Source organism: Ammospiza nelsoni, chromosome 29 (assembly GCF_027579445.1).
Source record: "Ammospiza nelsoni isolate bAmmNel1 chromosome 29, bAmmNel1.pri, whole genome shotgun sequence".
In the NCBI taxonomy this organism is placed as follows: domain Eukaryota; kingdom Metazoa; phylum Chordata; class Aves; order Passeriformes; family Passerellidae; genus Ammospiza; species Ammospiza nelsoni.
Window position 1 is genome coordinate 5,105,737 of NC_080661.1, and position 26,295 is coordinate 5,132,031.

Here is a 26,295-nt window from a genome sequence, read left to right on the forward strand (position 1 = left end):
TGGTCTCAGCGGCGCCGCGGGCGGGCGTATTTCGGCGGGTTTGTGACAGGCATGTGGGGAAACGCCTCGCTGTGCCGGGGTCCTCTGACAGCCGCTTTCCCGCCCTGAGGGAGCCGAGCCGGGCCGAATTGTTCCGAAGAGCCGAGTGTGGGCGAAAACAGCCGAGTTTCCCCGAAGAGCCGAGTGTAGCCGAAAACAGCCGAGTTTCACCGAAGAGCCGAGTGTGACCGAAAATAGCCGAGTTTCACCGAAGAGCCGAGTGTGGCCGAACACAGCCGACTTGAGACGAAGAGCCGATGATAGCCGAGTGTAACCGATAGCCGACTGTAGCCGACATTGGCCGCATTTAGACAAAGAGCCGAATATGACCGACTTTAGCCCAACCGGGCCGAGTTCAGCCGAAGAGCCGGAAAAGCCGAATTTAGACGAAAAGCCGAACCGAAACGATTTTAGACCTAAGCCGAACCAAGCCTAATTTAGCCGAGTTTATTTACACAGAACCGAACGACGCCGCAGCGCTCTGCCTGCAGAGCGCCGGTGCAGACGGCAGGGGGCGGTGTATAAAGCGAGTATAAAATATCAACTGTATATAAGAAGGAATAAAAAGCTCTGTGTCATGTGCAGCAGTAGAAAATTTCAGGCTCCCAGGGAATAAATAGTTTTCTTTCAATCATTATAGTTTTGGGGTTTTTTTTACTCCCAGGTAGCCTGAAAGTTACTACTGCTGCTTTTTGATTCTAAAGCTAGGAAGGAAAACCAAGATTACAAATACAAGAAAAAGAAAGGGAAAGGGAAGGGGAAAAAAAGGAAAGGAAAGGAAAGAAAGCAGGAGAGCAGAAGGGAAGGGAAGGGAAAGGGGTGAAAAACAGCGTTAAAAAAAGAAAAAGAGTTGGAGGGGAAAAGAGAGGGCATTCGGGAGGAGCGGTCCTGCCTCAGGTCCTTCCCCGCCCTGGGGCGAAGGACCCGTTTGATGCCCGGGAGGGACTGCAGCTCCCGGTGGCGGGGGACGGAGCCGTGGCTGTCAGCCCGAGACTCCAACTCCCGGCAGGCCCTGCTGCCGGCGCGGCGTGTGACGCAACGGCTATCGCGGCACATGAGTGGCTACCAGCCCGAGACTCCAACTCCCGGCAGGCCCTGCTGCCGGCGCGACGTGTGACGCAACGGCCGACGCTGCCCGGCATTTTTCTCTAAATCGGCAGTAAATACAGCTGAGTAAAATTAGCTTGGTTTTCTTCCTTCTTTTTTAACTGAATTGTTTTTATTAAAAATACTATTTGAATATGTAGAAAAAGTGGGGATGTCCTGTACTATATCCTAGCTTTTCTTGTTTATAGGGTGCTCAGAAAACATGCGTCCCTTAGAGTCCCTCAGAAAGGTTCTCAGTGCGATCTCTACCAAGGTATGTATTTACTAATAAGTGATCCCTTTAGATATTTGCCTGTGTACCTTTTCCTGTAATTCAGAGCTTGCGTTCTGTGGGTTTTATGATAAACCTGTAAAATATGTAAGAATGCTTTTGCAAGTCTGAATCGTTGAAGGCAGCAGTAAGTGGATTTAGAGCCTGTTCTTGACCAGACAACGGGAAAAAGTGTGACTTTGATGCTGAACTTGTTTTTTTCATTTTTCATTTGACTTGTCTGGAATGATTTAGGAATAGAGAGAGCTAGAAAAAGAGAGAAATAGAATTGATTATTGAGCACTCCTCAAATGCTCACCACGATTCAGTGTAGAGCCGAAGTGAAGGGTGATGGAACAGAGCTCTGTGCTTTAGAAGGAAATAAATTTAAACCTGACCTCCGCACAGAGTCTCACTAACTTCTTTTGTTTTAAAATACAAAATATTATTAGGAAGTGTTGGAAGTTAGTGTTTTGGGAAAGAAACGGCAGTTCCACAGAACATTCCATTTAACAGAGGCTCTGGGAAGGATTCATGTTGTAACTGCTGTCACTGCAATCAGTTGGTGGTTCAGCCTTGAAATGTGCACTTGCCCTTCTATAAAGCACTGTTTTGTTTGCCTTTCAGTGCTATGAGTCTTGATAAATTGGAGAAGAGCCCAAGAGAAATTTTTCATCCCTTGATATAAAAGGTAGGAAGTGACTTTTTTTGGTTTGGTTCTTTTTCTTTATTATTTCCTGGAAATAAAAGTAATTAAGTATAGGTACTACTGGTTTGTTTCTTCCAGTAGCAGATGATAACAATAGCAGTAGTAATAGTAAAAATAATAATAGAAATAATAATAATAGCAATGTAATACTACCTAAACTGTCTTTATCCATTGAACTGGCCATTTCAAATCAAAACTTCTAAACACAAATCAAACCATCATCCTCGTAGAATCTTTCACAGCAGTGGGCTATAGATCCTGGTTTTGTTGACAGGATTTATTGGTTCTGGAATAGCAAGAGGGAAGTACAAGCCTAACTACTTCTAGCTCACAGACCCATCCAGTGAATACTGCTTTGTGTTTTGGTGGGCTTGTGATGACTTTGAAATCAATTGCTCATTCCAGTAAAAAAAATTAATGTTTTTTTGAACCTGACAGCAGAAATAACTTTAGGCACCAACTTAATAATAACAGATCACCAATTTAAGTTCATAATTTTATGCTGTACTATCAAAGTTTAAAGGTAAATTTTTACTTATTAGGAGGTGGTATAAAGTGTATGTTCCAATGTGTTGGATGTATGCAAAGGTACATACGTACCCGAAAGTCCTTAGAGGAAACAAATTTTTACGTCTGCTGTTTGATTGTTTATCATACAATATTTGGTTTTATTTCCCAGGGATCGGTGAATTTTAACTTTGGAGTCCTCTGTGCTAAGGATGCTCAGCCTACAGATGATGAAATGTTCAGTAATGGTGAGTTTTTCACCTTCTCTTTAATTGCTATGCTGATCTGAATAAGAAAAAAACAAAAGCAAGAGAAAAAAAAAGGATGGTTTATTATTTTTTACGCTGTTATGTTTGTTTCCTCAGTATTTGCTGCAGCTCTGCGAACCCAAGCTTTGGGTTCCTTCTGTCCCACTGGGAGTTGCCCAGTTTGGTTGCATCTGGTGAAATTCACCCTGAGACCTTACAGAGCTAGCTCAAACTACGTGAGAGCCATTTGCAGTTCTCTCCAGACACCTGGAGAATGGGTGATGTTTCTGAGGGTCTGGCAAGTATACTTGTATCAAAACTCAGTCTGTGAAATTTCTGGGGAAAATCCTTCTGTGTCCTGAAGGGTTCAAACTCTGGTGAGGATCCAGTTATCAGGTGCTCACCTGGATGGTTCCAGCTCTTAAAGTGAACACTTGTACTCTTACCCTGTAGTTTACATCTATTGTATTTTTGTTATTTTGCAAGATTTTACGGCTTTGCAAAATATTGTGCATTTCACTCTTTGGAACCTCTCAGATCGTTCTTTGGTGCAGCACCACCTCATGGGACACTTGGCTGCCGTCCTGAAGGGGTTGGTCGCTAGAATTGTAAATCCTGGAGAGTTTGTAAGTCTTCTGTCCCCAGGGAGGTACCATGCTTTGTTTACCTTTGTTCTGTTTGTTAGGCGCTGCTTCTCATTGGAAGTATGAATTTCAAACTACCCTGTTCTTATTTTAACTGTTTTCCTGGTTCTCTCCCTACGGCAGGGAAAGACTCTCGTATCCTTGTCGTCGGGCTCGGTGCTGTCCAAGAAGATGCAGAGACTAAAAAAATCATAAGAAGCAAAATATGACTGCAGGGAAAACAAGCTGGAGAGAACAAAAGGTGATATTGTTATCCTTACCCTGTATTAGAAACATCCGCTGTGCTTTGATGCTGGCAGCTGCCAGGGGCTTGTTAGCTCTTTGTAGGCAGGTGTAGGTGTTCACTTGTAGGTTTTTTCTCTGGACAAGTCAATTCAAACTTTGCTAAGCTTATATTTGCAAATTACTCTCTAGCACAGTCCAGCATGACATTTTTGAATGTTGTAAAAATACCATGTTACTTGGAAATTGCTAATGATGAGAAGCTTTAGGGAAAAATAAGATGTCAGGGTTGGGAGATGTGAGAAGAATTTTGAGGGGATGTTAGACTGAAATAAAGCACACTTGAAGCTGGACTGGCACGCTGGCAGATCCCCTATTAAACAGTAGTGCTGAGATTAGCCTGGGGGTTGCCCGTTGTTTCTGTAGAAATCAATGTTTTCTGGTCTTCAGAGGTAAGCTGCTTTGAAAAGCTGGAAGGCACAGCATAGTGACAATCCGTGTGCTTCGCATTAAAAATAGATTTCAGAAGGGTCCTAGGCTTTTGTCTTTTCCTAGAAGTCGATGTAATCCTATTGAGGAGTTTTTAATTCTGTGCTGCCATGTCATCGATCAGGGCCCTGTCGTACTAATCATCATACAGATGCAAAACAAAAAATCAGACCCTGTCCCGACCACTTAGAGCCCAGAACACGATTTCCTCAGGCTGCCATTTGTGTGCCATCGGTACTCACCATGGAAGCGAGCTGGGGATTGTTGCACCCGTTGGGAACAAACCGCTTCTCGTCACACAGAAATGGAATTGGGACGACGCCTCAGCCGGCCTCTCTCTCCTGAATCTGCAGCAGAGCAGTTCCAGTCCATGCGGGCAATCCAGTTCCTGACGATCTGAGCGCACGGAGCAGCGCTCAGCTGCTGTGGGGGGCTCAGGGAGGGCAGAGTGTGCATTGTCATCTTCCTGAACCTACAGACGCGAATCAAAGTGAGAAGCCACAGGGTGGAAATCAGTCGCATATATGCTAAATAAAACTTGCAGGTTTTTTTTAAGAATTGTTTTTGCTTGTTCTTTGTTGTGCTTCTGTGCTTAGAAAACCTCCCTTTACAATCAGTTCAATTCATCAATTGAACCTTTGTTTGCAGACTCTCACTGAGCAGAATTTGTTGCAGACTCAGTGCACGCTGTGCAGGCCTCCCGGGAGTGTGAGGAGCTCACGTGCGCTACTTTTTGCTTTAGGACGCTCTGAGGTATTTATTCCTTTTGGGATACATGATGAGAATTCCCAAGAGAGGTAGTTATAAGGTATGACATCGGGAAAAAGCCTGTGTGGTTGGAATGTTGTTGCTGTCAAAAGTTAATTTTTTCTTAGCCAGTAGTTAGCTTTTTGCTTTATTTTTGTGGTATCAATATTTTATTGTTTAAAAAATTCCTTCAAAATAACTTCAGTGGTCGCCCACCAGTACCTTGTTCAGATTTGCCTATTTGCTTGTAGCTGAAATGTTCACATCTTGTTTATCATTCTATTTAAGAAACTGCTGCCCAGCCAACTAATAACTGAATATCCATCTGTCTAGGACACGGGGAGAGGATTTAGGTAATGTCTTTATTTCCAGAAAAAAGTTCCAGTGTAGTTTCTAAATAGAGGAGAAGGGGGTGAAGACTCGGGGCTCTGATGCCGTTGGGGCACCCCAAGGTCCCCAGGAGAGGGGGCCCCACTGCGGTGCAGGAGCAGGTGTGTTCTCATGTAATATTGAACAAATTATAAATATAAATATGAAAATTATAAACATGAAAATATTTTTAAAATACTTAAATAAAGCGGGTTTTCTTTATTGGTCAATAGGCAGTGTTTTGATTGTAAAAATTATAAATGCAAATAATATAAAGGTAGAAATCTAAGTTTAGAAATATATAATAAATACATACAGATAAATATAAAAATTTAAAATATCAGAAAAAATTAGTTGTAGCAGTAGATATTATACATAATTTAAATAATAATTTAAATATATTTTAAAATTTTATATATATAATATATCATTATTAATGTAATACATCCAAAGAAACGATAAATTAAAATATGAATGTATAATTATACAAAGTATAAATAAAAAATATTGCAGTATCCTTTAAAAGAAGGGTTTTTTTATTTATTTGGTTAGAGACGGGGTTTTTATTTGGAATAATGGAAGTATTATAGAAGTATAAAATTAAATATAGAAATATACAGTCAATATAGAAAGATATTTGTAAAAACACGAGCGAACGACGCCTCCTTCGGCCGAACCAAGGCGAGACCGGCGGAACCTGACGGCCTCGAGCGAACCGAGGCCAGGCTTGCGAGGCTGCCTGAACGGAGCCGAGCTCAGCCGAACCGAGCCCGCTGCTCTCGTGCGCGCTAATTAGCGCGAGTGCGGTCACAGCCCAATGAGCTCCTGTGCCACGCCGCGCTCCCGATCGTGTCCGTGCGATGGCCGGGCCGCCCGCGGGACGCGGCAGCAGGAGAGCCCCGAGCCGGGCGAGTTTAACGTGAGGCGGCGCCGCTTGCCCGCCGTCAGGGAGCCGAGCCGAGGCGAGCTCAGCCGAACGCGGAGAGAGCGGCTCCGAGTTGGGCCGAAGCGAGCCGAGCCGCGCCGGGCGCACAGAGAGGCTCCGAGTTCGGCCGAAGAGAGCCGAGGCGCGCCGAGCGCACTGAGAGGCTCCGAGTTCGGCCGAGGCGAGCCGAGCCGCGCCGAGCGCAGAGAGCGGCTCCGAGTTCGGCCGAAGCGAGCCGAGCCGCGCCGGGCGCACTGATCGGCTCCGAGTTCGGCCGAAGCGAGCCGAGCCGCGCCGGGCGCAGAGAGCGGCTCCGAGTTCGGCCGAAGCGAGCCGAGCCGCGCCGGGCGCACAGAGAGGCTCCGAGTTCGGCCGAGGCGAGCCGAGCCGCGCCGGGCGCAGAGAGCGGCTCCGAGTTCGGCCGAAGCGAGCCGAGCCGCGCCGGGCGCACTGATCGGCTCCGAGTTCGGCCGAAGCGAGCCGAGCCGCGCCGGGCGCACTGATCGGCTCCGAGTTCGGCCGAAGCGAGCCGAGCCGCGCCGGGCGCACAGAGAGCGGCTCCGAGTTCGGCCGAAGCGAGCCGAGGCGCGCCGAGCGCAGAGAGCGGCTCCGAGTTCGGCCGAAGCGAGCCGAGCCGTGCCGAAGGGTCGAGTCCAGCCGAATGCAGATGACAATGGCCGAGTTTAGCCGATTACAGCCGCATTTAGCCGAGCAGCTGTGAGCCTTGCACGCTTGAGGTGAGCGTGCATCGTTGCCGGCCTGGGATTGAGTGAAATGCACTAAGGAAACCAGCTCTGGGGAGGGAGGCAGGGAAATCCTCTCTTAACGTTTACCAATTCGTCCGTCAAACTCATCACGGCAGGACAGAGTGAAGACTGAAAGTGTAAGAAGATGTGGAGGGAAACAGAGAATCTGGCAGGAGCATCGAACGCACAAGTGCACGAATTTTGCTTTTTGCTTGGATGTAAACTCAGAAGTTGTAAGGAATTTGGGAAGGAGAAGGGACATTTCAGAAGGAGAAGAAGTTGTTGTTGGAGTCTTGGCAAAAGCTTTAAAAAAAAAAAAAAAGTGGTTTCTTTTTTCTTCACTATTATATTCTTTGGTGGTATATGGTGTGCTGTTTTATTTCTTGGTGTTATTAGCTCTGTGTAAATTGTTTATTGAGTCAAGCTAACTTTGCATGGGTTGTTTTGTATTTGAGGTAGGATCAATTTCAAGAGGTTTCTTTCACGGACTTCTGATAGGTATTACTGGGATTTTGGTTTTGTTTACTGTATGCATAAACATAGAGATTTGGTAGGGCCAGCTGGGCTGCTGGAGTTTTGGGTGTGAATTTATTAGATGGCTTTTGGTAAACACAGAATAATTATGTAAGGTAACAGCAAATTACCCAATTACCCAATTGATCTAGCTATGTAACCTTACCACAAAGTTTTATATCTTGCCAGTTTTCTGTTCTTCTGCTCCAAGTAGTTGTTGCAAAAAAAGAAAGCACTGTTACTTTTCTGAAAAGTTTTCTTCTATAACAAGCCCTTTACTGCCCTTGAATGTGAGTCAGAGGAGCCAAACAGCTGCAGCTGCTCTGAGGGCTTGGTGGGATTCGCCCCCTCCCTTTTCCCGGGTGGCATGGGAACGAGAGGCGGGCACAATCAGGGGTATATTAACCCCAGCCGTGGCTGAGGGGCTTCATTCCCTCTCTGGGATGTGCTGGGGTAAGAGCTCTCCTCATTTCAGTGAAGAGGCTTTTTCAGCCCGTCTCAGCATCTTTTCAGCAGGTGTTTCTGGGCATCTAAAGCACAGAGGCTTGGAAGATTCTGTGAAGAAAACAGCATGGAATACAGGGAGTATTTAGGTTTGTGATTTTGGGTTTTGTGTTTAGGAGTGGTAAGGTGCTTTTGTAATTTTTAGTTTTGCTCTGGTTGTTTTTTTGGTTGGATTTCTTTTGGTGGAATTTTTGGTTTTTTTTGGTTTTCATTTTGGGGTTTTTAGTTGGTTTTTGTGGGGGTTTTGGATTTTTTGATGTTTTCTGTGGTTTTTTTGTTTCTGTGGGGAGTTAGGTGTTTTGGGATTTATTGTTTGTGTGGGTTTTGTTTGTTTGGTTTTTTTCTTTGTTTGTTTTTGGGATTGGTTTTGTTGGTTTTTTTTTGTTTTGTTTTTTTTTTTTTTAATTGAGGAGTGCAACTCCCTGAAATTCCAAGCTGTGTCAAGCACAACATTTTATTCAGCAGATTGATCATGTCACAAGAGGGATCCGCCCAAGGTCCAAGATGATGTTTGAGATTGAGGCTTCAGGTGAGTTGAGGATTGTGATTGGGAGAGGGAGGGTGAGCAGTTAGGAGTTCTTGGGAGGGAGTTTGCAGGCAGCAGGGTGAGAAAGGGTCTTTATTTGTTTATTTGAGGCCTCCCCCACACAAGGCTTCTCAGAAGCCTAGCAGAGGCATTCCCATGTCTTACAGCACACAAGGTCATCCACTGCACTCAGGGGAATGCCATTTAACTTTGCCTTTCTCTAACCCAGGTGCCACTCCTAATGAAGGCCTTGGAATCATGATGAAGCTGGAGCCTGAAGGAGCCAGGCACACTCAGGAGAGGGCAAGTAGCTGCCTTGGTGGGATTTGGCCCACGTAACTCTGGACTCATACTTTGGTTTTGGTTTTCTTTATTGTAGCTCACCGAGAGGCTCACAGGCCATCACGAGACCCTCCGAGGCAGACTCATTTCAGGTGCAGCGTGGATTCCCATCACCAATCATCCAAAAGATAAGTCGAGGGCCTTGGCCTGGAGATGAGAGAATAGTGGGTTGGGAGTTCTTGGGGCAGATTTGAAAATTGGCAGCCGGAAAAGCAATCTTCTCCAAGGGCCTCTTAGGACAGCTAAAGGGAGAGGCTCTACTTTTGATGGCAGCTTTCAGGCGGGCAGTGCAGAACAGCTCCGGTCTGTGTTGTGTTGTCCAGTGTTCTGTGTTCCCTAGTGTGTCTTTGGGGTCCCTTTTGCCTTCTCCCCTCGAGACCCTCACCACAAGCATGATGTGTCGTGTTTCATGTCCCCCCTGTTTGCCACGTTCTGTGTCACGGGTGTGTGCACGCATTTTTTGCCGGAGCTGTTCTGCCCTGCCGCATGGCCTGCTGCAGTAGGAGAAACCGTGGGGCGTTGGAATTTGTAATGCTGGCTGTACTTGGGCTCTAGATGCTATTCCTAGATTGACATAAGGTGTTTGCACCTTTTGAGTTATCCTGGTGGTGTTTGGCATATGTTGTAACTTTCTTTCAGGTGCAGACGCATTCCATGTGTGGCAGGGGGTCAGAGTTAGGAGGTGCCGGGCCTTCTTAGGAGCGTGGTGAGTAGCTGAGTGGTGGGGTTTTGGCCGATGCGGTGCCAAGATCAGGGACTGATGTTTGGTTCTCTTTACTCTAGCTGTCTCAGAGACACCAGCCCAGTGCCAGCAGGACCTTCCCAGCTGACGAGGTGGCCTTTCTCTGCACCGGACAGGGACCAGCATCCCCAGATGTCTGAGAGATAAGTAGAGGGCTGTGACCCACAGAGGGGATGAAAGCAGGGTGCTGGTTTGGGAATTCCTGGGAGGGGGTTTTGAGTCCAATTTTGGAGGGGGGGGTGTGGTGTGTTCATGAAGTGGCCCCTTAGGCCCCATAAAAGCCAAGTCTCACTTTTGATTGCAGTGCTGAGGTGTGCAGCAGGGCAGAGCAGTCCCGGTGTGCATCGTGTCACTTGTCTATTGTGCATTATGTGTTGTTTGCGTATGCCATATCTTTCACTTAGGGGGGCCTGTGAGAAACCCTGGCATCATTGTTAGCCTCTGTGATCTCTGCACTCCTTGGCCTGGCACCCAGGCCACAGAACTTTTGACTAGGGAGCTCAGACAAGCATCAGACTCTCTTCTCTCTTTGGAAGCATCCAGTCAGACGTCTTTTCAGGTCTTGTTCTGAGCTGTATGGACAGCTGTGCCCCACCTGGATCCATTATGGTGGATTAGGACTTGTAATATTACGAGGTTAGGTAGAGGATTTTGACTGTAGGATTCCTAGGCATCAGTCTTTGCTGTTCTTGGAATAAATCATTCAGTAATCATCTTCTTCCTCCAGGGTTCTCTGAGCCTCATCAGCTCACCATCGGTCTCAGCTCACTCATCTCCTTTTGCATTCTCTCAGTCCTTGCAGCCGTTTTCCTTGCCAAGAGATTTCTGTTCCTGTTGTGTCCCCGTTGTCTGTCCTATCCTGTGTCACGGCTGTCAGCACACGTTTGTGCCCGAGCTGCTCTGCCGTGCTGCACAGCCTGGTGCGATAGGAGAAGTCCCAGGGACTTGGAGTTTGTAATGTGGGGTGTAGTTGGACTCTAGATGGGATTTGTAGATGGACACAGGACATCTGGAGCTCATCAGTTATCCTGCCACAGTGCGACTCTTGTCCTAACTTTTTTTTCAGGTTCAGATGGATTAAATGTGTGCCAGAGGGCCCCATGCCAGGTGTGGGGATTCTCCTGAGTAGGTGAGGCCCCATTTGCCTCTGCAGCAGACTCTGTTACACCTCTCAACTGACTCTGTTACACTGCTGTTCTTTGTCTTTCTTTTCAGGATGTCAATCTGGATGCCAGCAGTCAAGGTGAGCAGTGGAGAGAATTGGCTGTTATTGCTCAGCTCTCAAGCACAACAATTTCGCAGCAGATTCATCGTGTCACAAGAGGGATCTGCCCAGTGTCAAGGATGATGTTTGAGATTGAGGCTTCAGGTGAGTTGAGGATGGTTACTGGGAGAGGGAGGGTGAGCAGGCATCCAGTTAGGAGTTCTTGAGAGGGGGTTTGCAGGCAGCAGGGTGAGAAAGGGTCTTTATTTGTTTATTTGAGAGCCCCTCCCAAGGTGTCTCAGAAGCCTAGCAGAGGCATTCCCATGGCTTACAGCATACAAGGTGATCCACTGCACTCAGAGCCACTTAACTTTGTCTTTCTGTAACCCAGGTGCCACTGCTAATAAAGGCCACAGCCTTGGAATCAGGATGAAGCTGGAGCCTGAAGGAGCCAGGCACACTCAGGAGAGGGCAAGTAGCTGACTTGCAGGGATTTGGCCCACATAACTCTGGACTCACTCTTTGATTTTGGTTTTCTTGATTGCAGCTGACCGAGAGGCTCACAGGCCATCACAGAGCCCTCCAAGGCAGACTCATTTCAGGTGCAGCGTGGATTCCCCTCACCGATCATCCAAAAGATAAGTCGGGGGCCACAGCCTGGAGATGGTGGAGTAGCAGGTTGGGAGTTTTTGGGACAGATTCAAAAATGAGCAGAGAGGAAAGCAATCTTCTCCAAAGGCCTCTTAGGACAGCTAAAGGGAGAGGCTCTACTTTTGATGGCAGCTTTCAGGCGGGCAGTGCAGAACAGCTCCGGTCTGTATCCTGTTGTCCGGTGTGCTGTGTTCCCTAGTGTGTCTTTGGGGTCCCTTTTGCCTTCTCCCCTCGAGACCCTCACCACAAGCATGATGTGTCGTGTTTCATGTCCCCCTGTTTGTCACTTTCTGTGTCACGGGTGTGTGCACAGATTTGTGCCAGAGCTGTTCTTCCCTGCCGCATGGCCTGCTGCAATAAGACGAACCATAGGGAGGGGGAATTTGTAATGTTGGCTGTACTTGGGCTCTAGATGCTATTCCTAGATTGACATAAGGTGTTTGCAGCTTGTGAGTAACCCTGGTGGTGTTTGACATATGTTCTAACTTTCTTTCAGGTGCAGATGCATTCCACGTGTGGCAGAGGGTCAGGGTTAGGAGGTGCCAGGCCTTCTTAGGAGCGCGGTGAGTAGCAGAGCGGTGGGGTTTTGGCCAATGCGGTGCCAAGATCAGGCCCTGATGTTTGGTTCTCTTTAATCTAGCTGTCTGAGAGACCCCAGCCCGGTGCCAGCAGGACCTTCCCAGCTGACGAGGTGGCCTTTCTTTGCACCTGACACAGACTGGCATCCCCAGATGTCTGAGAGATAAGTAGAGGGCTGCGACCCACAGTGGGGATGAAGGCATGGTGCTTGTTTGGGAATTCCTGGGAGGGGTTTTTGAGTCCAGTTTGGAGCGGGGGGCGTTCATTAAACGGCTCGTTAGGCCCCATGAAAGCCAAGTCTCACTTTTGATCACAGTGCTGAGGTGTGCAGGGCAGAGCAGTCCCCGTGTGCATCGTGTCACTTGTCTGTTGTGCATTGTGTGTTGTTTTGTGTATCTCCTGTCTTCTACCTTAGGCCTTTGAGGGCCCTGTCAGTACCCCTGGCATCACTGTTAGCGTCTGTAATCTCTGCATTCCCTGGTCTGGCACCCGGGCCACAGAGCTTTTGACTCGCGAGCTCAGACAGGCATCAGACTCTCTTCTCTCTTTGGAAGCATCCAGTCAGACGTCTTTTCAGGTCTTGTTCTGAGCTGTATGGACAGCTGTGCCCCACCTGGATCCATTATGGTGGATTAGGACTTGTAATATTACGAGGTTAGGTAGAGGATTTTGACTGTAGGATTCCTAGGCATCCGTCTTTGCTGTTCTTGGAATTAATCATTCAGTTATCATCTTCTTCCTTCAGAGTTCTCTGAGCCTCATCAGCTCACCATCGGTCTCAGCTCGGTCATCTCCTTTTGCATCTTCTCAGTCCTTGCAGCCATTTTCCTTGCCAAGAGATTTCTGTCTGTGTCTTGTGCCTATTGTTTGTCACGTCCTGTCCTGTGTCACGGGTGTCTGCACACTTTTGGGATGGGGCTGCTCTGCCGTGCTGCACAGCCTGGTGCGATAGGAGAAGTCTTGGAGACTTGGAGTTTGTAATGTGGGGTGTAGTTGGACTCTAGATGGGATTTGTAGATGGACACAGGACATCTGGAGCTCATCAGTTATCCTGCCACAGTGTGACTCTTGTCCTAACTTTTTTTTCAGATTCAGATGGATTAAATGTGTGCCAGAGGGCCCCATCCCGGGTGAGGGGATTGCCCCGAGCCGGTGAGGCCCCATTTGTCTCTGCAGCAGAAGTGTGTATGGTGAGTGTGTTACAGCTCTGTTCTTTGTCTTTCTTTTCAGGATGTCAATCTGGATGCCAGCAGTCAAGGTGAGCAGTGGAGAGAATTGGCTGTTATTGCTCAGCTCTCAAGCACAACAATTTTTCAGCAGATTCGTCGTGTCACAAGAGGGATCTGCCCAGTGTCAAGGATGATGTTTGAGATTGAGGCTTCAGGTGAGTTGAGGATGGTGCCTGGGAGAGGGAGGGTGATCAGGTATCCAGTTTAGGAGTTCTTAGGAGGGGGTTTGCAAGCAGCAGGTTGAGAAAGGGTGTTTATTTGAGGGCACCCCACACAAGGCTGAGAAGCCTAGCAGAGGCATTGCCATGTCTCAGAGCACACAAGGTGATCCACTGCACTCAGAGGAATGCCATTTAACTTTGTCTTTCTGTAACCCAGGTGCCACTCCTAATAAAGGCCACAGCCTTGGAATCAGGATGAAGCTGGAGCCTGAAGGAGCCAGGCACACTCAGGAGAGGGCAAGTAGCTGACTTGCAGGGATTTGGCCCACATAACTCTGGACTCATACTTTGGTTTTGGTTTTCTTGATTGCAGCTGACCGAGAGGCTCACAGGCCATCACAGAGCCCTCCAAGGCAGACTCATTTCAGGTGCAGCGTGGATTCCCCTCACCGATCATCTAAAAGATAAGTCGGGGGCCGCGGTCTGGAGATGAGACGATGGGAGAGTATCAGGTTGGCAGTTCTTTGGCCAGATTTAAAAATTGGCAGTGGGGAAAGCAATCTTCTCCAAAGGCCTCTTAGGACAGCTAAAGGGAGAGGCTCTACTTTTGATGGCAGCTTTCAGGCGGGCAGTGCAGAACAGCTCCGGTCTGTATCCTGTTGTCCGGTGTGCTGTGTTCCCTAGTGTGTCTTTGGGGTCCCTTTTGCCTTCTCCCCTCGAGACCCTCACCACAAGCATGATGTGTCGTGTTTCATGTCCCCCTGTTTGTCACTTTCTGTGTCACGGGTGTGTGCACAGATTTGTGCCAGAGCTGTTCTTCCCTGCCGCATGGCCTGCTGCAATAAGACGAACCATAGGGAGGGGGAATTTGTAATGTTGGCTGTATTTGGGCTCTAGATGCTATTCCTAGATTGACATAAGGTGTTTGCAGCTTGTGAGTTATCCTGGTGGTGTTTGACATATGTTCTAACTTTCTTTCAGGTGCAGATGCATTCCACGTGTGGCAGAGGGTCAGGGTTAGGAGGTGCCAGGCCTTCTTAGGAGCGCGGTGAGTAGCAGAGCGGTGGGGTTTTGGCCAATGCGGTGCCAAGTTCAGGCACTGATGTTTGGTTCTCTTTACTCTAGCTGTCTGAGAGACACCAGCCCGGTGCCAGCAGGACCTTCCCGTTTGACAAGGTGAGCTTTCTTTGCACCCGAGACCCGCATCCCCAGCTGTATGAGAGATAAGTAGAGGGCTAGGACCCACAGTGGGGATGAAGTCATGGTGCTGTTTCGGGAAATACTGGGTGGAGTTTTTGATTCAGCTTTGGCGGTGGGGGATGTTCATGAGGTGGCCCCTTAGGCCTCATAAAAGCCAAGTCTCACTTTTGATCACAGTGTTGAGGTGTGCAGGGCAGAGCAGTCCCGGTGTGTCTCGTGTCACTTGTCTGTTGTGCATTATGTGTTGTTTGTGTATCCAATGTCTTTTACCTTTGGAGGGCCCTGTCAGTACCCCTGGCATCATTGTTAGCATCTCTGATCTCTGCATTCCCTGGCCCGGCACCCAGGCCATATATGAGTTTCTGATACCTGTCTGAGCTCCCCAGTCAAAAGTTACCTCTTTGGAAGCCTCCAGTCAGATTTCTTGTCAGGTCTAGTTCTGAGCTGTATGGACAGCTATGCCCCACCTGGATCCATTGTGTTGGATTAGGACTTGTAATAATATGAGGTTAGGTACAGCATTCTGACCGTAGGATTCCTAGGCATCCATCTTTGCTGTTCTTGGAATTAATCATTCAGTTATCATCTTCGTTCCCCAGGGTTTTCTGAGCCTCATCAGCTCACCATCGGTCTCAGCTCACTCATCTCCTTTTGCATTCTCTCAGTCCTTGCAGCCATTTTCCTTGCCAAGAGATTTCTTTTCCTGTTGTGTCCCCTGTTGTTGTCTGTCCTGTCTGTCCTGTGTCACGGGTGTCTGCACACATTTGGGATGGGGCTGCTCTGCCGTGCTGCACAGCCTGGTGCGATAGGAGAAGTCTTGGAGACTTGGAATGTGTAATGTGGGGTGTAGTTGGACACTAGATGGGATCTGTGGATGGGCACAGGGCATCTGGAGCTCATCAGTTATCCTACAAGAGTGTGACTCTTGTCCTAACTTTTTTTTCAGATTCAGATGGATTAAATGTGTGCCAGAGGGCCCCATCCCGGGTGAGGGGATTGCCCCGAGCAGGTGAGGCCCCATTTGTCTCTGCAGCAGAAGTGTGTATGGTGAGTGTGTTACAGCTCTGTTCTTTGTCTTTCTTTTCAGGAAGTCAATCTGGATGCCAGCAGTCAAGGTGAGCAGTGGAGAGAATTGGCTGTTATTGCTCAGCTCTCAAGCACAACAATTTTTCAGCAGATTCGTCGTGTCACAAGAGGGATCTGCCCAGTGTCAAGGATGATGTTTGAGACTGAGGCTTCAGGTGAGTTGAGGATGGTGCCTGGGAGAGGGAGGGTGATCAGGTATCCAGTTTAGGATTTCTTGGGAGCGGGTTTGCAAGCAGCAGGGTGAGAAAGGGTTTTTATTTGAGGGCCCCCCCACACAAGGCTGTTCAGAAGCCTAGCAGAGGCATTCCCATGGCTTACAGCATACAAGGTGATCCACTGCACTCAGAGGAATGCCATTTAACTTTGTCTTTCTGTAACCCAGGTGCCACTCCTAATGAAGGCCACAGCCTTGGAATCAGGATGAAGCTGGAGCCTGAAGGAGCCAGGCACACTCAGGAGAGGGCAAGTAGCTGACTTGCAGGGATTTGGCCCACATAACTCTGGACTCATACTTTGGTTTTGGTTTTCTTGATTGCAGCTGACCGAGAGGCTCACAGGCCGTCACAGAGCCCTCCAAGGCAGACTCATTTCAGGTGCAGCGTGGATTCCCCTCACCGATCATCCAAAAGATAAGTCGGGGGCCGCGGTCTGGAGATGGCGGAGTAGCAGATTGGGAGTTCTTGGGACAGATTCAAAAATGAGCAGAGGGGAAAGCAATCTTCTCCAAGGGCCTCTTAGGACAGCTAAAGGGAGAGGCTCTACTTTTGATGGCAGCTTTCAGGCGGGCAGTGCAGAACAGCTCCGATCTGTGTCCTGTTGTCCGGTGTGCCGTGCTCCCTGGTGTGTCTTTGGGGTCCCTTTTGCCTTTTCCCCTCGAGGCCCTCACCACAAGCATGATGTGTCGTGTTTCATGTCCCCCCTGTTTGTCACTTTCTGTGTCACGGGTGTGTGCACACATTTTTTGCCGGAGCTGTTCTTCCCTGCCGCATGGCCTGCTGCAATAGGACGAGCCTTGGGGAGTTGAAATTTGTAATGTGGGCTGTACTTGGGCTCTAGATGTTGTTCCTAGATTGACATATGGTGTTTGCAGCTTGTGAGTTATCCTGGTGATGTTTGACATGTGTTCTAACTTTCTTTCAGGTGCAGACGCATTCCACGTGTGGCAGAGGGTCAGGGCCAGGAGGTGCCGGGCCTTCTTAGGAGCGCGGTGAGTAGCAGAGTGGTGGGGTTTTGGCCGATGCGGTGCCAAGTTCAGGCACTGATGTTTGGTTCTCTTTAATCTAGCTGTCTGAGAGACACCAGCCCGGTGCCAGCAGGACCTTCCCATCTGATGAGGTGGCCTTTCTTTGCACCTGACAGGGACCAGCATCCCCAGCTGTATGAGAGATAAGTAGAGGGCCGTGACCCACAGAGGGGCTGAAAGCACGGTGCTGGTTTGGGGATTACAGGGAGGGGGTTTTGAGTCCAGTTTGGAGGTGGGGGGGTGTTAATGAAGTGGCCCCTTAGGCCCCATAGAAGCCAAGTCTCACTTTTGATCACAGTGCTGAGGTGTGCAGCAGGGCAGAGCAGTCCCGGTGTGTCTCGTGTCACTTGTCTGTTGTGAATTGTGTGTTGTTTGTGTATCCCATGTCTTTTACCTTAGGGGTGCCTGTCATTAATCTTGGCATCATTGTTAGCATCTGTGATCTCTGCATTCCCTGGCCTGGCACCCAGGCCACAGAACTTTTGACTGGGGAGCTCAGACAGGCGTCAGACTCTCTTCTCTCTTTGGAAGCATCGCATCTGATGTCTTGTCAGGTCTTGGTCTGGGCTGTATGGACAGCTATGCCCCCACCTGGATCCATTTTGGTGGATTAGGACTTGGCGTAATATGAGGTTAGGTAGAGGATTCTGACCGTAGGATTCCTAGGCATCCATCTTTGCAGTTCTTAGAAGAAATCATTCAGTTATCATCTTCTTCCTTCGGGGTTCTCTGAGCCTCATCAGCTCACCATCAGTTTGAACTCGGTCATCTCCTTTTGCATTCTCTCAGTCCTTGCAGCCATTTTCCTTGCCTAGAATTTTCTGTCTGTGTTGTGTCCCCGTTGTCTGTCCTGTCCTGTCCATCCTGTGTCACGGCTGTCAGCACACATTTGTGCCCGAGCTGCTCTGCCCTGCCGCATAGCCTGGTGCAATAGGAGAGGGCCCGGGGATTTGTAATGTGCAGTGTGGGGTGTAGTTGGCCTCTAGATGGGATTTGTAGATGGACACAGGATATCTGGAGCTCTTCAGTTCTCATTGAACCGTCTGACTGTTGTCCTAACTTTTTTTTCAGATGCACCTCCTCAGATGACTGCAGTAGTTGTGTAGGTTCCTTCTTCTGAAAGGGAATAGGGCGCAAGAATTCATCTTCCAGAGAATTTTTGCAAGTCCTGGCTTGTATTGTATCTGCCTATGGTGGCTTATGTTCTATGTACCTATACATCTGTCTTCTATTGGATTTTGGGTAGAAAATTTATCAGTCCAGAGAGGAGACAAGTCCTAGCTGTCAGATAGCCACTCGTTGACCCTTCCTGTCGTCTCACAGGTCCCCGAGGCTGCTGATTTCCCCAGGATCTGCCATTTTACCTCAGGGAGCGGCAGCCAGAAGATGTGTCACAGCACGTTCTTCAGCATCTCGAGTAAGGGCCGCAGTGAGCATTTAAGTGGAAAGATTGTGTGAGCGTGTGTGAGAGCACGTGGCTGTGTCTGTCTGTGTCTGCTCGTTTCTGCGTGTGTGAGCGCATGCTGACTGGATTTAACCTTGTGTGTGTGACTTTTGCTTTCCAGGTTTTGCGACTCCTTGTTAAATTTAGAATAAAAAATCCCCAGCCGGGTTGTATTGCATGAACTGACATGATATGTACCGATTTTGGCTTAAAACCCAGAAAACCAGACGAAGATGAGCAGGAAAAAACCAGAAAAAAACCACATGATGGACAAGAAAAAAACCCAGAAAAAGCCCAGGATGGGCAAGAAAGCAACGAGAAAAAAACCCCAGAAAATAATCCCAGATGGGCAAGAAAAAAACGTAGAAAAACCCCAGAAAATCACCCAAGATGGGCAAGAAAAAAACCCAGAAAAAAACCCAAAAAAAAACCTCTGAGATGGGCAAGAAAAAAACCAGAAAAAAGTCTGAAGATGGGCAAGAAAAAACCCCCAAGATGGACAAGAAATAACCCAGAAAAAAATTCGAAGAAGGGCAAGAAAAGACCCAGAAAACACCCAGAAAAAAATCGCAACCCAAGTATAAATATAGAAATGTTTGTCAAGTATATGCAAATATATAAAGAAATGTTAAATTATTTGAAATATAAAATAACATAAATATAACATTTATACAGTATTACTTGTGTTATGGATCATATTGATTTTTATTTATTTCCTATAATACACTACAATATTTATATCAATTTTACATCTATCATATCTATCATTTGTTATATGTTATACCAGATGGATATACTCTAGGTTTTTTTAAGTAGTTTAAAATAAAGGGGATTTTTTTTTTATTTGGCAAAAGCAGGTGTTTTAGTATAAACATTATAAATACAAATAATATAAAGGTAGAAATCTAAGAATAGAAATAGATCATAAATAGCTGAAGGTTAATATAAAAATTAAAAATGTAAGAAAAAATAAGTTGTAGCAGTAGATATGGTACATAATTAGGAAAATAATTTATCTCTTATTTGAATAGGATACATGTCATACATAATGATTAATATAATACTTAAGTATAAACTGCAAATATAAATGTGAATATAGTCATGAGCGCTATAAATATAAAAATATTTCAATGTAGTTTAAAAGAATAGAGCTTTTTTGTATTTATTTAGTTAGGATGGGATTTGTATTTTAAATAGTGAAAGCATGATAGAAATGTAATTTTAGACATAGAAATATGCAATCAATGTGGAAAGATATTTATAAAAGCACAAAATATAAGTAAATATAAATAATAGAAATAGAATAATGTTATATAAATTACATGCTACATCAATGTCCACTATAGCTATGCATGTGAATATAAACACGAAAAATGGAAATAAAAAATTTATTTAAACATGGCTTTAAAGCAAGGGGCCTTGTTTGATTCTGGTGGGGTAAGAGGCAGGTTTTTGGCATTTATTTCAGAGCAGTTTTTGGCGGGGGTCGCCCCTGTTCTTTTTTGCCACCTTCGCTGCCCGCAGCCCCGAGGCGCGCTGCGCCCCCGGCTGGGGCGGGCGGCAGTGCTGCCGCCTTGTGGGCAGAGCGCGGTACTGCAGCCCTGCACCGAGAGGCCGCCACCTTGGGAGTGGCGCGTCGCGGATGTCGCGGACTTTTGGTTGACCTTCTCAACAGGGCGGCGAAAAGGGCGGGGAAGTGGAGGACCGGGGTGGGTGTCACTGGACTGCCTGCATGGAATACCGACCCCGGCGCGGCTCCGGTGGTATTTTCTGTGGCGTTTCAAGTGTACCCGACACATGCTGTGGTCTCAGCGGCGCCGCGGGCGGGCGTATTTCGGCGGGTTTGTGACAGGCATGTGGGTAAACGCCTCGCTGTGCCGGGGTCCTCTGACAGCCGCTTTCCCGCCCTGAGGGAGCCGAGCCGGGCCGAATTGTTCCGAAGAGCCGAGTGTGGGCGAAAACAGCCGAGTTTCCCCGAAGAGCCGAGTGTAGCCGAAAACAGCCGAGTTTCACCGAAGAGCCGAGTGTGACCGAAAATAGCCGAGTTTCACCGAAGAGCCGAGTGTGGCCGAACACAGCCGACTTGAGACGAAGAGCCGATGATAGCCGAGTGTAACCGATAGCCGACTGTAGCCGACATTGGCCGCATTTAGACAAAGAGCCGAATATGACCGACTTTAGCCCAACCGGGCCGAGTTCAGCCGAAGAGCCGGAAAAGCCGAATTTAGACGAAAAGCCGAACCGAAACGATTTTAGACCTAAGCCGAACCAAGCCTAATTTAGCCGAGTTTATTTACACAGAACCGAACGACGCCGCAGCGCTCTGCCTGCAGAGCGCCGGTGCAGACGGCAGGGGGCGGTGTATAAAGCGAGTATAAAATATCAACTGTATATAAGAAGGAATAAAAAGCTCTGTGTCATGTGCAGCAGTAGAAAATTTCAGGCTCCCAGGGAATAAATAGTTTTCTTTCAATCATTATAGTTTTGGGGTTTTTTTTACTCCCAGGTAGCCTGAAAGTTACTACTGCTGCTTTTTGATTCTAAAGCTAGGAAGGAAAACCAAGATTACAAATACAAGAAAAAGAAAGGGAAAGGGAAGGGGAAAAAAAGGAAAGGAAAGGAAAGAAAGCAGGAGAGCAGAAGGGAAGGGAAGGGAAAGGGGTGAAAAACAGCGTTAAAAAAAGAAAAAGAGTTGGAGGGGAAAAGAGAGGGCATTCGGGAGGAGCGGTCCTGCCTCAGGTCCTTCCCCGCCCTGGGGCGAAGGACCCGTTTGATGCCCGGGAGGGACTGCAGCTCCCGGTGGCGGGGGACGGAGCCGTGGCTGTCAGCCCGAGACTCCAACTCCCGGCAGGCCCTGCTGCCGGCGCGGCGTGTGACGCAACGGCTATCGCGGCACATGAGTGGCTACCAGCCCGAGACTCCAACTCCCGGCAGGCCCTGCTGCCGGCGCGACGTGTGACGCAACGGCCGACGCTGCCCGGCATTTTTCTCTAAATCGGCAGTAAATACAGCTGAGTAAAATTAGCTTGGTTTTCTTCCTTCTTTTTTAACTGAATTGTTTTTATTAAAAATACTATTTGAATATGTAGAAAAAGTGGGGATGTCCTGTACTATATCCTAGCTTTTCTTGTTTATAGGGTGCTCAGAAAACATGCGTCCCTTAGAGTCCCTCAGAAAGGTTCTCAGTGCGATCTCTACCAAGGTATGTATTTACTAATAAGTGATCCCTTTAGATATTTGCCTGTGTACCTTTTCCTGTAATTCAGAGCTTGCGTTCTGTGGGTTTTATGATAAACCTGTAAAATATGTAAGAATGCTTTTGCAAGTCTGAATCGTTGAAGGCAGCAGTAAGTGGATTTAGAGCCTGTTCTTGACCAGACAACGGGAAAAAGTGTGACTTTGATGCTGAACTTGTTTTTTTCATTTTTCATTTGACTTGTCTGGAATGATTTAGGAATAGAGAGAGCTAGAAAAAGAGAGAAATAGAATTGATTATTGAGCACTCCTCAAATGCTCACCACGATTCAGTGTAGAGCCGAAGTGAAGGGTGATGGAACAGAGCTCTGTGCTTTAGAAGGAAATAAATTTAAACCTGACCTCCGCACAGAGTCTCACTAACTTCTTTTGTTTTAAAATACAAAATATTATTAGGAAGTGTTGGAAGTTAGTGTTTTGGGAAAGAAACGGCAGTTCCACAGAACATTCCATTTAACAGAGGCTCTGGGAAGGATTCATGTTGTAACTGCTGTCACTGCAATCAGTTGGTGGTTCAGCCTTGAAATGTGCACTTGCCCTTCTATAAAGCACTGTTTTGTTTGCCTTTCAGTGCTATGAGTCTTGATAAATTGGAGAAGAGCCCAAGAGAAATTTTTCATCCCTTGATATAAAAGGTAGGAAGTGACTTTTTTTGGTTTGGTTCTTTTTCTTTATTATTTCCTGGAAATAAAAGTAATTAAGTATAGGTACTACTGGTTTGTTTCTTCCAGTAGCAGATGATAACAATAGCAGTAGTAATAGTAAAAATAATAATAGAAATAATAATAATAGCAATGTAATACTACCTAAACTGTCTTTATCCATTGAACTGGCCATTTCAAATCAAAACTTCTAAACACAAATCAAACCATCATCCTCGTAGAATCTTTCACAGCAGTGGGCTATAGATCCTGGTTTTGTTGACAGGATTTATTGGTTCTGGAATAGCAAGAGGGAAGTACAAGCCTAACTACTTCTAGCTCACAGACCCATCCAGTGAATACTGCTTTGTGTTTTGGTGGGCTTGTGATGACTTTGAAATCAATTGCTCATTCCAGTAAAAAAAATTAATGTTTTTTTGAACCTGACAGCAGAAATAACTTTAGGCACCAACTTAATAATAACAGATCACCAATTTAAGTTCATAATTTTATGCTGTACTATCAAAGTTTAAAGGTAAATTTTTACTTATTAGGAGGTGGTATAAAGTGTATGTTCCAATGTGTTGGATGTATGCAAAGGTACATACGTACCCGAAAGTCCTTAGAGGAAACAAATTTTTACGTCTGCTGTTTGATTGTTTATCATACAATATTTGGTTTTATTTCCCAGGGATCGGTGAATTTTAACTTTGGAGTCCTCTGTGCTAAGGATGCTCAGCCTACAGATGATGAAATGTTCAGTAATGGTGAGTTTTTCACCTTCTCTTTAATTGCTATGCTGATCTGAATAAGAAAAAAACAAAAGCAAGAGAAAAAAAAAGGATGGTTTATTATTTTTTACGCTGTTATGTTTGTTTCCTCAGTATTTGCTGCAGCTCTGCGAACCCAAGCTTTGGGTTCCTTCTGTCCCACTGGGAGTTGCCCAGTTTGGTTGCATCTGGTGAAATTCACCCTGAGACCTTACAGAGCTAGCTCAAACTACGTGAGAGCCATTTGCAGTTCTCTCCAGACACCTGGAGAATGGGTGATGTTTCTGAGGGTCTGGCAAGTATACTTGTATCAAAACTCAGTCTGTGAAATTTCTGGGGAAAACCCTTCTGTGTCCTGAAGGGTTCAAACTCTGGTGAGGATCCAGTTATCAGGTGCTCACCTGGATGGTTCCAGCTCTTAAAGTGAACACTTGTACTCTTACCCTGTAGTTTACATCTATTGTATTTTTGTTATTTTGCAAGATTTTACGGCTTTGCAAAATATTGTGCATTTCACTCTTTGGAACCTCTCAGATCGTTCTTTGGTGCAGCACCACCTCATGGGACACTTGGCTGCCGTCCTGAAGGGGTTGGTCGCTAGAATTGTAAATCCTGGAGAGTTTGTAAGTCTTCTGTCCCCAGGGAGGTACCATGCTTTGTTTACCTTTGTTCTGTTTGTTAGGCGCTGCTTCTCATTGGAAGTATGAATTTCAAACTACCCTGTTCTTATTTTAACTGTTTTCCTGGTTCTCTCCCTACGGCAGGGAAAGACTCTCGTATCCTTGTCGTCGGGCTCGGTGCTGTCCAAGAAGATGCAGAGACTAAAAAAATCATAAGAAGCAAAATATGACTGCAGGGAAAACAAGCTGGAGAGAACAAAAGGTGATATTGTTATCCTTACCCTGTATTAGAAACATCCGCTGTGCTTTGATGCTGGCAGCTGCCAGGGGCTTGTTAGCTCTTTGTAGGCAGGTGTAGGTGTTCACTTGTAGGTTTTTTCTCTGGACAAGTCAATTCAAACTTTGCTAAGCTTATATTTGCAAATTACTCTCTAGCACAGTCCAGCATGACATTTTTGAATGTTGTAAAAATACCATGTTACTTGGAAATTGCTAATGATGAGAAGCTTTAGGGAAAAATAAGATGTCAGGGTTGGGAGATGTGAGAAGAATTTTGAGGGGATGTTAGACTGAAATAAAGCACACTTGAAGCTGGACTGGCACGCTGGCAGATCCCCTATTAAACAGTAGTGCTGAGATTAGCCTGGGGGTTGCCCGTTGTTTCTGTAGAAATCAATGTTTTCTGGTCTTCAGAGGTAAGCTGCTTTGAAAAGCTGGAAGGCACAGCATAGTGACAATCCGTGTGCTTCGCATTAAAAATAGATTTCAGAAGGGTCCTAGGCTTTTGTCTTTTCCTAGAAGTCGATGTAATCCTATTGAGGAGTTTTTAATTCTGTGCTGCCATGTCATCGATCAGGGCCCTGTCGTACTAATCATCATACAGATGCAAAACAAAAAATCAGACCCTGTCCCGACCACTTAGAGCCCAGAACACGATTTCCTCAGGCTGCCATTTGTGTGCCATCGGTACTCACCATGGAAGCGAGCTGGGGATTGTTGCACCCGTTGGGAACAAACCGCTTCTCGTCACACAGAAATGGAATTGGGACGACGCCTCAGCCGGCCCCTCTCTCCTGAATCTGCAGCAGAGCAGTTCCAGTCCATGCGGGCAATCCAGTTCCTGACGATCTGAGCGCACGGAGCAGCGCTCAGCTGCTGTGGGGGGCTCAGGGAGGGCAGAGTGTGCATTGTCATCTTCCTGAACCTACAGACGCGAATCAAAGTGAGAAGCCACAGGGTGGAAATCAGTCGCATATATGCTAAATAAAACTTGCAGGTTTTTTTTAAGAATTGTTTTTGCTTGTTCTTTGTTGTGCTTCTGTGCTTAGAAAACCTCCCTTTACAATCAGTTCAATTCATCAATTGAACCTTTGTTTGCAGACTCTCACTGAGCAGAATTTGTTGCAGACTCAGTGCACGCTGTGCAGGCCTCCCGGGAGTGTGAGGAGCTCACGTGCGCTACTTTTTGCTTTAGGACGCTCTGAGGTATTTATTCCTTTTGGGATACATGATGAGAATTCCCAAGAGAGGTAGTTATAAGGTATGACATCGGGAAAAAGCCTGTGTGGTTGGAATGTTGTTGCTGTCAAAAGTTAATTTTTTCTTAGCCAGTAGTTAGCTTTTTGCTTTATTTTTGTGGTATCAATATTTTATTGTTTAAAAAATTCCTTCAAAATAACTTCAGTGGTCGCCCACCAGTACCTTGTTCAGATTTGCCTATTTGCTTGTAGCTGAAATGTTCACATCTTGTTTATCATTCTATTTAAGAAACTGCTGCCCAGCCAACTAATAACTGAATATCCATCTGTCTAGGACACGGGGAGAGGATTTAGGTAATGTCTTTATTTCCAGAAAAAAGTTCCAGTGTAGTTTCTAAATAGAGGAGAAGGGGGTGAAGACTCGGGGCTCTGATGCCGTTGGGGCACCCCAAGGTCCCCAGGAGAGGGGGCCCCACTGCGGTGCAGGAGCAGGTGTGTTCTCATGTAATATTGAACAAATTATAAATATAAATATGAAAATTATAAACATGAAAATATTTTTAAAATACTTAAATAAAGCGGGTTTTCTTTATTGGTCAATAGGCAGTGTTTTGATTGTAAAAATTATAAATGCAAATAATATAAAGGTAGAAATCTAAGTTTAGAAATATATAATAAATACATACAGATAAATATAAAAATTTAAAATATCAGAAAAAATTAGTTGTAGCAGTAGATATTATACATAATTTAAATAATAATTTAAATATATTTTAAAATTTTATATATATAATATATCATTATTAATGTAATACATCCAAAGAAACGATAAATTAAAATATGAATGTATAATTATACAAAGTATAAATAAAAAATATTGCAGTATCCTTTAAAAGAAGGGTTTTTTTATTTATTTGGTTAGAGACGGGGTTTTTATTTGGAATAATGGAAGTATTATAGAAGTATAAAATTAAATATAGAAATATACAGTCAATATAGAAAGATATTTGTAAAAACACGAGCGAACGACGCCTCCTTCGGCCGAACCAAGGCGAGACCGGCGGAACCTGACGGCCTCGAGCGAACCGAGGCCAGGCTTGCGAGG

At 46.2% G+C, this 26,295-nt stretch overlaps 3 long non-coding RNA genes across 5 annotated transcripts; all 3 read left to right on the forward strand.

The window, feature by feature from the left end:
* Positions 1–682: 682 nt before the first annotated feature.
* Positions 683–4,773, forward strand: LOC132085271 (uncharacterized). 2 transcript variants are annotated; one of them, XR_009420182.1, is made up of 5 exons: positions 683–1,399; positions 2,024–2,087; positions 2,785–2,860; positions 3,628–3,745; positions 4,340–4,773. It is a non-coding gene; the product is annotated as an uncharacterized LOC132085271 (long non-coding RNA). The 2 variants fall into 2 exon arrangements; XR_009420183.1 differs by having other exon boundaries at positions 4,429–4,773.
* A 13,291-nt stretch (positions 4,774–18,064) lies between these two features.
* Positions 18,065–19,103, forward strand: LOC132085262 (uncharacterized). Its single transcript, XR_009420178.1, has 2 exons — positions 18,065–18,399; positions 18,548–19,103. It is a non-coding gene; the product is annotated as an uncharacterized LOC132085262 (long non-coding RNA).
* A 1,809-nt stretch (positions 19,104–20,912) lies between these two features.
* Positions 20,913–25,002, forward strand: LOC132085274 (uncharacterized). Of its 2 annotated transcripts, XR_009420190.1 has the most exons (5): positions 20,913–21,628; positions 22,253–22,316; positions 23,014–23,089; positions 23,857–23,974; positions 24,569–25,002. It is a non-coding gene; the product is annotated as an uncharacterized LOC132085274 (long non-coding RNA). The 2 variants fall into 2 exon arrangements; XR_009420189.1 differs by lacking the exons at positions 23,857–23,974; positions 24,569–25,002 and having other exon boundaries at positions 20,914–21,628; positions 23,014–23,769.
* Positions 25,003–26,295: the final 1,293 nt, after the last annotated feature.